This window comes from Saccopteryx leptura, chromosome 1, assembly GCF_036850995.1.
Source record: "Saccopteryx leptura isolate mSacLep1 chromosome 1, mSacLep1_pri_phased_curated, whole genome shotgun sequence".
NCBI classification, from domain to species: Eukaryota; Metazoa; Chordata; class Mammalia; order Chiroptera; family Emballonuridae; genus Saccopteryx; species Saccopteryx leptura.
This window is the reverse complement of record NC_089503.1, coordinates 345955977-345967893: the sequence shown is the minus strand read 5'-3', so window position 1 is coordinate 345967893 and position 11917 is coordinate 345955977. Positions and strand designations below refer to the sequence as shown.

General features: G+C 37.3%; 1 pseudogene; it reads right to left on the bottom strand.

Annotated features, from left to right (window-relative positions):
- Positions 1-733: 733 nt before the first annotated feature.
- LOC136388436 (partitioning defective 3 homolog pseudogene) overlaps positions 734-11917 on the bottom strand; it is a 48551-nt pseudogene continuing 37367 nt past the window's right edge.

Here is an 11917-nt window from a genome sequence, read left to right as displayed (position 1 = left end):
TCACTTTCTTCATCCTTAGAAGAAATAAAACCATTGAAAACTGGAACCGGGAGTGTCTCAAAGAGCGTGGGATAGGTCGTATTGCTAAAGGAATATTAGGATATGTGATCATATGCCATTTTTTCTTGCCGATGCCCTTTTTATGGATCAGACAGAAATAACAGTCAGTGTTGTGGTCCTTAGGTTCATGCCAAACCATGGGAATACCAAAAGGCATTCCTTTGTGTTTTCCTTTTGTCCAGTCATGAAGCATTTCCTCACAATTATGATACACAATATGAGGAGCCCAATTCTTGTCTTGATCGCCAAGGGGAACTTAAAATAGGCAATATATGCATGTGTCACAAATGATGAAATATTGTACCTTTGACGTTGAAGTGTGTAACAGACACATATAACAGACGGTGTCAGGACTATTTTTACATTTACACCTACTCAAAGAAGCCATGATTTAATCTTAAAACAAAATAAGAGAGTATTTTTATCAGATAATAATTTTTTACATTTAAAAACAACTACAATGATGTAAAAGTGATTTTTGTAAAACATTAATTGCCTTGTGGTTATGTTCAATCCAAGAGTCATTGCCCTTTAACTCCAATTTAAAAACCAATGCTTGCCATTAACTGTAACAAAAAAATTAAAATTGCATAAAAACTAGAGCATGCACTAAAATACGGATTTCAGATTTGGAATCAGCAATGCAGAAATATATAGAAACAGTTCTAAAACCTCAAGCAACAGAAAATGAAAAAAAATTGTTCCTCAGTGTAATAGACTTGACAAAGACTTTTAAATCTACATGGTTCTTTTTTTACCAGTTACCCTTGACACTGACACCAAGACCGGCTGATCCTGAATCATTAAGTAGGACTTCAAACCTCAGAAATCTTCTGGTGCCACCAAGTGTGAGAGCAACATTATCATCTGCTTTGTTCCTTTTGGAATCTGCATCTGACTATGCATCCAGTTCCCTTGGGTGGGTGGCATCTTCTTGGTGAAAGACCAGGAAACTCAGAGTCCCTTCCATCTTGGTGTTTCTCAACAGGGAAACAACTTCCTCTTGGGATGTGCCTTCTACATCTACTCCATTTACCTTTATAAGTCAATCTCCTGCCTTAAGTTGGATATCTTGGATGGAAGCCCCTCTGGGAACGATATTTTCCTCAAAAATTGGAGCTGAGCCACTTCTTGTTATATCCGGGGAAGTGATGCTGAATCTATTCTGTACCCCTTTTTAAGTTGGATATTTATTAAGCCTTTTTCCTATTTTTTTGTGTTATATACATTTATACTAAATATACTCTGTGGTACTGGGGCTAGAGCTAATGGTGGTTTATAGAAGGGCTGTGTCCATCTGTTACCTTTTTAGAGTGGGTTGCTTGTTTTCTTTCATTCTTTTTTTTTTTTTAATTTTAAGTGAGAGGAAGGGAGATAGAGAGACAGACTCTTGCATATGCCCTGACCGGAATCTACTTGGTGACCCCCATTGGAGGCCTGAGGCTCTGCCCATCTGGGACCATGCTTGCAACTGAGCTATTTTTAGCACCTGAGGCAGAGGCTCCACAGAGCCATTCTCAGTGCCCAGGGCCACCTGCTCAAATAATTGAGCCATGGCTGCAGGAGTGGGAGAGAAAGAGAAGGGGGAAGATGAGGGGAGGAGGAGGAGAAGAAAATCAGATGGTCACTTCTCCTGTGTTTCCTGACTGGGAATTGAACTTGGGACTTCCACATGTCAGGAGAATGCTCTACTACTGAGCCAACTGGCCAGAGCCACTTGTTTTCTTATTACAGGGGTTCCTTGGGTTACAACAGAGTTCTGTTCCTACGACAGTGACATAACCTGAATTTTGGTGTAAGTCGATATATACCCTGACTCAGTGGTTGGCAAACTCATTAGTCAACAGAGTCAAATATCAACAGTACAACAATTGAAATTTCTTTTGAGAGCCCAATTTTTTAAACTTGAACTATATAGGTAGGTACATTCCTTATCGAGGAAGCGCCCACATGTGGTATTTTGTGGAAGAACCACACTCAAGGGGCCAAAGAGCCACATGTGGCTGGCGAGCCACAGTTTGGCAACCAGGGCGAGCCACTTACCTATCCTAAGACAGTTGTTAAATCATAATCTAGAACATAAAAACACAACTAAGCCACAGAAAAAGAAAAGGACATAAATATACTGTACTGTACACTGCACTGTAGAAACAGAAAAAAAATGACAAAAAAATGAGTATAAAAAAATGATTCCTTCCCTTTACTCCTGTGGTTGGCTTGCACACTGGAAAGGTCATTGCAAGGTGGGAGAAAGTGACCTATCAGGAGGAGGAAGCTGGAGAGGCAGGAGAACCTACTGAAGGTGCTGGAGATACTGGGTCATAGGGGATGATCCCTTTACATGCTCTAGAATACGCATTACTGCATATTCTGCTGCACGCAACCAAACTAGTTCACCCATGTAGTCCATAAATACAATGTCAATGGCTAATCCAAAGCACTCAAAAATAATTTTTAAAAGTTTTTATGGGAGGGAGTGTCGTAAACTCAAAATGTCGTATGTCGAGACTGTCGTAACCCTAGGACTCCCTGTATTGAGTTTTAAGCATTCTTTATACATTTTGAAAACAAGTACTTTACCAGATATGTAGTTTGCAAATATTTTCTCTCAGTCTGGTTTGTCTCTTTAGTCTCTTTTAACAGTGTCTTTCGAAGAGCAGAAGTTTTAAGGTTTGATGAAGTTCAATTTTTTAGTTTGTTCTTTTATGACTCAACAGGGAAACAACTTTTGATCATTTAGGCCTATGATATATCTTCAGTGAATTTTGTATATGATGTGAGGTATCAATCAAAATTCATTCTCCTGCATAGATACAGGGGTTGGCAAAAGTAGGTTTACAGTTGTGAATACATGTTACCCAGAGTTTATTCTTGTATTGTTATTTATTAATTGTATTATTTTCCAAATAGACAATTGTAAACCTACTTTTTCCCCCACCCCTGTATATTTAGTTGTCTTTGCATCATTTCCTGAGAACATTATCCTTTCCCACTCAGTTGCTTTTATACCTTTGTGGAAAATTAGTTGCCTGTATATTTATGTGTGGTTCTATGTCTGCACTCTCTATACAGTTTAAGTGACCTATTTGTCTACGGTGACACCACACTGTATTGATATTGTAGCTTGATAAGAAATTTGAAATCAAGTATTGCTTGTCTTCCAACTTTCCTCTTCTTTTTCAGTTTACCTTGGCTACTAGGAGTACTCTGCATTTCCATATGAATTTCAGAATCAGATTGTCAGTAGCTACAAAAAGCTTGCGAGATTTTGATTAGGACTGCATTGGCTCTAGAAATCAATTTGTAAAAGATGTATTAATTGTTAGTGATGAGTACTGCAATTGTGCTTGCCTAATGGATGCCCAGTGATTCCATTAAAATGAGAGGATCAGTGCTATTACTGATTGCTACTTGTTAATTACATCCATATACCTGGTGCTAACAAAGAAATATAAACATAATGTCCTGTTATTTATTTTATTCATAATAGTATACCATTGAATGTGAATAAAAACCCACCTAATGTTATCTCTATCTCCACACAGGTATATTAGAAATTGGTGTTTTGAATTAACCAAGAGGAAGATTAACACTTGCTCAAACACAGGGGAATAGTAATTCCCAAGTGAGTAAAATAGAAAAAACATAGAGTTGGGAGAGTGAAACACTGAAAAAGAGAATGCCAAAAATATGTGAGTAAGCAGACACAAAAACTGACTTAGGGAGGACTCTTCAACAGGTTCAGGACTTTGACAGTGAAACAAAAATAGAAGAACATGCAAAATCAGGATGTAAACTGGGGACATGTTCGCCTTAGAAGGGAGAGTGCCATTTGATGGTAACTTATATGTAACATTTATAGGTTGTGCTTGACGTGAACACTTGTCTACAGTGTTGGTTTTCTCTTCTTTCCATAACAAAATTTCAGCTGGGCACACGGCCCCCTAGGTAATGATTACCTTCCCTGGACTATCTCATGCCTACGTGTCGGTATTGGTTAAGTTCCTGCTAATGAGATATGAGTGAAAACAATGTGAGCAACTTTAGGACTGTATCCTATAAGGGAAGGGTAGGTTTTTCATCCTTCCTCTCCATCCTGTGCTTTAATTGTAGGAGTGATGGCAACCCATCTTATACCATGAAAATGACAACATAACGGTAGGTCAGTAGAACAAGATAAAAACCTAGGACCTGACTTCTTGGAAACACTATAATAACTGTAAATTTATTCCTACACTATTATGTGATGAGAAATACATTTCTAGTGTGTTTGAGCCACCATTAATATGGGTCTATGTTATAGCTGCTGTTAAACTAATATAAGGAAGGAGAACTTTTCACTCAAATATTGATAAAAAAAGATGTTTTCTCTAAAATTTTGCATTTTTTTTTTTTTTTTTTTTTTTCATTTTTCTGAAGCTGGAAACAGGGAGAGATAGTCAGACAGACTCCCGCATGCGCCCGACCGGGATCCACCCGGCACGCCCACCATGGGGCGGCGCTCTGCCCACCAGGGGGCGATGCTCTGCCCATCCTGGGCGTCGCCATATTGCGACCAGAGCCACTCTAGCGCCTGGGGCAGAGGCCGAGGAGCCATCCCCAGCGCCCGGGCCATCTTTGCTCCAATGGAGCCTTGGCTGCGGGAGGGGAAGAGAGAGACAGAGAGGAAAGCGCGGCGGAGGGGTGGAGAAGCAAATGGGCGCTTCTCCTGTGTGCCCTGGCCGGGAATCGAACCCGGGTCCTCCGCACGCTAGGCCGACGCTCTACCGCTGAGCCAACCGGCCAGGGCCTAAAATTTTGCATTTTAAAGCTTGAAATGTTTGTATTATAAGGCAATAACAAGCAAAATATTATTTAGTGTATATCTCTGATAATCAAATAATTAATAATATATTTATTTGGTAGAGAGGAGGAGATGTCTCCAAGAAAACATGGTAAAATTGATAAAATATAAGATTACTTTTTAAATCACAAAAACCTGCCTTTGAATAGTGGCCCTACCATTAGTAATTGTTTAATATTTGCCTTACTTCCATTAGCTTTGCTTTTCTTACCTGTAAAATGCCTACTTTTTTACCTTATTGTGAGGTTCTAATTAGGTAATATCTAAAGTTATAAATTACAGACTGACAGTTGTCAGAGGAAATTGAGTTTGGGGTTGAGTGAAAAAGGTGAAGGGATTAAGCAAAGAAAAATAAATCTATAGACATAGACAACAGTATGGTGATTACAAGACACAATAGGGGTGGAGAGAGGTAGAAGAGGGCAAAGGGGGAAAATGGTGATGGAAGGAGACTTGGGTGTTGAACACACAATACAGTATATAGATAATGTATTATAGAACTGTACAACTGAAACCTATATAATTTTATTAATGTCACCCCAATAAAGTCAATAAAAATAAACTAAAAAATAAAATAATGTTAGAAGTCATAGGTACAACTTTAATGATAACCTCCTTCCCTCCAACCCTTATCAAGATAATAGGGATTATTCAGTCTGTAGTAAAGTAGTATACTTTATTAGTTGAACCAGTTTTCTATAAGAGCTACCATTTAATGGATGATACATGGCCTGTCATATCAGTAGATTTGGGAAGGATCCAACTAATAATATGTTTAACCAAATGAATATTGTCTTGGTGCCAACTAGAATGAGTTTTTAATTCTAAGCTTTCTGCTTTATTCTTTGCATTAGTGATCCCAAACCCAAGTGTTACCAGGTCAGGTAGGGAATATATATGAGGCGGACTTGTAGAAATCCACATGCATAGACTATGAGCAATGGAAGAGGCTGCTGCTTCTCAGCTCCTATAGATATTGTAAACTTGTAAAAGAATTACAAGTTTAAAATTTTATGTGGACTCTCCTGTTTTTTAAATGCTGGTTCGTTAAAAACAAAAAACAACAACAACAAAAAAAAACCTTGTCTCGGGCCACCAGCTTGCTAACACAGCTCTGCATGCTGCCCACTTTGATGGAGTCACTCTGCTGCAGCAGACGCCTCTGAAGAAACCCATTGACTATAGATGTGCTTGAGATTAGCATATTCACTTATTCATGTAGATCTGTGTGTTCAGAACTGGTGCTTGCTCCAAATAAGACAGATTTTAACTTAAAAGTGTGGTTATAATAAACTACAAAAGAAGATACTTTGATACTACATGATTCTACAGGGTACCTGGAAACTAATTCAGTGTGGATTTTTCCCACTCGCTCTGGGGAGGATCATATAATAAATATTTCTGTTTATTTTTGTGTGAAGCCGAATACTCAAATGTTGAGTACATTTAAGAAAAAGAAATTCAAAATTAGCAATTCAATTATTTTTCTTTATTAGAATGGCCAGGAGTGAGCTCATTAAGATGACTCTGCTTTGTTATAGCTTGCTCTACTGGCAATGGCTAAATGAATTAAACCGGTCAGAGTCAAATCTCACTGGCAGCTTTAGTATCCTGTCAGAAAGAATAACTAACTGAGTTCAACACCAGCAATCTTTTTTTCTTGGCTCATCTTAGAAACTTGTGTTCATGGCTACATATTTGTGGATTTACATTTTAATCTTAAAATTACATTCCTAGTATAGTCTGAAGACTGGGAATTTAAGTGTCCAGTCTTCTAAGTTGGTGATTTGCTAAGTTCTTAAAAATCAACCAATAAAAATGCCATCTCTCCTCTGAAACTTGTAAGAGGCAATTTCTTTATCACTCAGTTCTACCAGAACCCTTACACAGTGTTGTTTTCTGTTTTGGTACAACCAGCAACTTCTTAAATTTTCATTTTGAGGTTTTTTTTTTAAAATCTCTACACACAATAGAGAAGAATATGTAATATATTCACATCATGACTCTGAGTCACATATGGGGGGAATGTACATAGTTCTGTTGTGTATCATGTAAAATTCTCTAAAATATTCTACGGGCAAGAAATTTATGTCAGACAGTAATCCAGAAATGAGGTCAACCTTTTCTCTGCTGGGGAGGCCTTTGAGCTCTTGAGAATTTATTTTACTACTATTCCTGTCAGTTCCTCTTTTAAAAACTGATGAGTAAATTAAGCTCTAGTGGGCAGAAAATAGAGCTTTTTATTGTTATAAAAATGATCCTCTTCTAGAAGAGGGTGAAGGGGGATAAATGGTGATTGAAAGAGACTTGGCTTGGGACATTGAATACATAGTACAATATACAAATGATGTATCACAGAGTTGTACCCCTGAAACCTATATAATTATATTAACCAATGTCACCCCAATAAATTCAATAAAAAAATAAATTTTAAAGAAAGATCCTCTTCTACCAGGATGAGTCTTTCCAGAAGTAAAATAAAATGTGGTCAGAAGGTGTCAGGTGTTTTATAGGTTGAAGTCTGTAGAGTTAAAGAAGTAGCAATTGCTGATTCAAGAGTTTATGAGGGCTTAAAGTGCTATAAAGAAAAGCAGAAATAGTTCCTGGCTGGTTGGCTCAGTGGTAGAGTGTCAGCACAGCGTATAGATGTTCTGGGTTTGATTCCCTGTCAGGACACACAGGAGAAGCACCCATCTGTTTCTCTACCCTTCCCCCTCTCACTTCTCTGTCTCTCTCTCCTCCTCTCCTCCTAAAGCCATGGCCCAATTTGAAGCAAGTTGGCCCCAGGTGATGAGGATGGATCCATGGTCTCCTCCTCAGGTGCTAAAAAATGGCTCCTGTTGCAACTGAGCAAGGGCCTCATATGGGCAGAGCATCGCCCCCTAGTGAGTTTGCTGGATGGATCCCGGTCATGGCGCATGTGAGAGTCTGTCTCTGCCTCTCCTCCTCTCACTAAAGAGAAAAAAAAAGGAAAGAAAGAAAAAGAAAAGCAGATGCCTATTTTAAATATATCTTTGCTCTTAGATTATAGCAAGTTGGGTATCATGGGCTCTGACATTGGTGGCTTATTAATTACACACATAAAATATAACTCCACATGGAGCAATAGTCATGTATGAATTTAGAGGTTCAGACACTTCTGGGAAGTGTTATAGCCCCATAAATAGGGACCATCTACTGAATTCTCACGAGATTCATAAAGGTAGTTATAACAGGTTTCCAGTTACTTGTCAAGCTTTTTTCTCCACCTGGATGCTCTACTCTCATGGACTATTTTCTGGGTTGATATGGTTTCTTAGTACCAGAGTTGGAGACGTCTATATCTTTTCCGTATGAACAGGGATCTCTAATATTCCCAAATTGGAATTAATGAGATCCTTGACCTACTTGTATTTAGTTTTATTTTGACCCTAAAATGTATAAAGAAAACCTACAAACCTATTAACCACCTTGAGAAATTCGACTTAACAGATGGTAGCCTTCCCTTATTCTAGTCTCTTCTTTTCCTCCCCAAAGACAAGCATAGTCAGAAGCCCCTTAAAAGAAAGTGAGAAACAGGGAAAATAAAAATACATGTTAACCATGTTTCTAAATAAATAAAAAATATAATGTACCATTAATTTAAAATTGCACATATTAAACCAAACTTGGTGTTATTAGAAAAAAGTGTACATTTGGGGTTTTGCGGGGCCCTTTAAAAGTCAGGGCCTAGGGCGCGTTTTTTTTTTAAGGAAAAAAAAAGCTTTTATAGCTTTACATTATTAAATATAATTACTTATCCCTCAAAAATAAGACAAACTTCACCTATAGATTTAAAAATCCTTTGTGGGGATTTTCAAAGTATAGACCCATGTAACCAGCAATGCCAGTTCTTGACCATTTAAATACAAGTAGAAACATATAGGATATTTGTTGCAGCAGTCTTGTTATAACAAAACTAACACTTAAGATTAAATATAGTCTAAACTATGCAGCAATTAAAAAGAATGAACTATATTTACTAATCATAGGTAAAGTTATAAGACATATTATTAAATATAAAACTAACTACAAAGCAAAATTAAATTATGATCCCGCTGCAGCCCCATGTTCACTGCAGCATTGTTCTCAGTGGCCAAGACATAGAACCAACCAAAAAGCCCTTCAATAGATGATTAGATAAAGAAGATGTGGCACATATACACTATGGAATACTACTCAGCCATAAGAAACGATGACATCGGATCATTTACAACAACATGGATGGACCTTGATAACATTATACTGAGTGAAATAAGTAAATCAGAAAAACTAAGAACTCTATGATTCCATACATAGGTGGGGACATAAAAATGAGACTCAGGGACATGGACAAATGTGTGGTGGTTACCGGGGGTGGGGAGAGGAAGGGAGAGGGTGGGGGGAGAGGAGGGATATAAAGAAAACCAGATAGAAGGTGATGGAAGACTATATGACTTTGGGTGATGGGTATGCGACATAATCCAATGTCAAAATAACCTGGAGATGTTTTCTCTGAACCTATGTACCCTGAATGATTAATATCACCCCATTAAAATTAATAAAATACTTGGCATTATAAAAAAAGTATGATTCCACTTATGTTTTAAAACTATTTCTATGTGATTTTATATAGCTTTATATTGATTTATAGAAAAAGTTTTGCAAGCAAACAATGAAAACTGATAACTGTGATTATCTTTGGGATAAGAGTGGAAGGTCAGGGATGACTTGCTATTACCAGTATTTGTTGAATTTTTACAAGAAATGTTTATGTTAATTGATTAAAAATCTAAAGAGGATTTTTTATATTTCTAGAATTTATATAAAAAATATAAAGGTCCATGTAACATTTTCATGGAAGGATAATAACACTGTGACTTGAATCTTATAAGAGATTAAAACTAGCCCAGCAAAGGATTAGCTTAAATAGCCTCAAGGAGAATAAATAAACTGGGGAACTGAACTCACTGTCTATCTAAATACCTAACCCAAACTCCTCAAATTTATAGAACATGTATAGGTATAGTCATATCAACACTGGCAAACAAGAAAGTCACCATCAGCAGATCAGAAATTGTGAGGTGCACCCAGAAGAAAGAAATCAGTGGGTTAGCATGGACAAGAGTTGAGGAAAGCCAAAATACGTACATGAGAAAAACACTAAGAAGACAAGATCCACTGGCACTATAACAATAGAGTGAACAAATACCAAGAACTGGACACAATATTCAGATAATAAAGTGGATAATAAGTTACTTTGAACAGCAGCCCTAACAATTGAATTAGAAAAAGCAGCATTAACCTGAAGCTAATATCCTCAAAATACATTCCAAGGAAAGTGGCATGCCTGGTGGGAGAGAGTTCCTGGGCAAGGTACAGAGGTTTGAGAGAGAAATGCAGCGAACTAAAGGAATAAGGCAGCCCTGTCCAGGAGGGAGAAACTCTAAAGAATGCCACTGCCAGAGAGAGGTCCTTCTTATTTTAACCACTAGGAACTCCAGCTTGCCTGCCTGCTCCATGCTCTGGCAACATAAAGAGAAGCTTTTCAGTAGACAGGCTGCTCCCCAGTTTATATGAACCCTACAATCAATTCTGCCATTCATGGAGAGAAAACCCACATCAGCCATCAGATAAACAACTGAGTTTCTCATTCAAAGACATAAAGGGACAACAAAAGATAATCAGATATTTGATAAAAGTAACTAAATGAGAGGGAGGACCAATAGAAATGAACAAGTGAATAACAAACTGACCCTAGAAGAAGCAGAGAAAATCAAAGGACCCATAACTTCATAACTTAAAAAATAATTTTAAGTAATATTTTCATGGGGGAGAGTACAAAGAAAAGTCAATAAAAGTTAGAGAAAAAAGCAATGAAAGAACAGGAAAGAATTTTAGAAATTAAAAATATAATTACCCTGGAGGATGTACCCCAATATCTAGGTGGCAAAGTGAGCAAGAGAAAGACAGGATGGGATCCAGAAAACAGAAGCTTCAGTGTAGGAGAGCAGTGGAGGGAAGTCCTAGGAAAACAGCTATGCAGTTTGCCAAAGGAGCAGTCAGTACAGAGCAGGGCAGGAGGATAGATGGTGAGAAGGTAAAGAATCCTCAGTAAGAGTGTCTTCAGGAAAATAGCAATGGACTCAAGAGAATAGATGGTATACAGAAAAATATGAAAAAAGCATGATGTGATAATGAAAGATGATAGAAAAAGAAGAAAGATAAACAAGATGATCATGATCTGAATATTAAAAAAGAAAAAAAAAGATGGTCCAATTTTAAGCAATTAATATTAAAAAAATCCCATTTGTCCTTGATTTTAGGGTCACTAAAAGGCAAGCTACTTACTAGATGGCTTTAAAATAGTTCTCATATAACTTACAAGACATTACAGCAGGGGTCAGAAAATAAAGCCCATAGGCCAAGTCTGGCCCACTTCCTGATATCAAAAAAAAATTATTGGTACATAGTTATTGGTACATATATTCATTAGGTACTATTGTTATGCTAGAACAGAATTGAGTAGTTGTGGCAGAGAGTGTACGGTCCACAAAATTACATATTAACTGGCCCTTTATAAAGAAAATATACTTCTGCACTAGAAAAACATAAATAAAATTAAAAGATTCTGTTTGCTTAATAAAGGACAGGAAAAACACAAACCGGAACAATAACAAAAGAAAAAAATACTATAAAAATTATCAGGCCTGACCCATGATGGCAGTTGATAAAAGTGTTGAACTGGAATGCCGAGATTCCTGGTCTGAAACCCTGGGCTTGCCCAGTCAAGGCACATACGGAAGTTGAGGCTTCCTGCTTCTCCTCCAACACTTTCTCTCTTTCTCTCAAGTGATTAAAAAAATTAATTAAAAAATTAGATTATAAGAATAAGTGCAAACATTAACAATTAATATGTATCAGTTAAATTTGGGTTAAATTCCTTTATACTTAGATTGGGAAATAGTATGACAGAGTTTATAAGAAGCTCACTTGGAATAGTGTGCCACAGAAAGA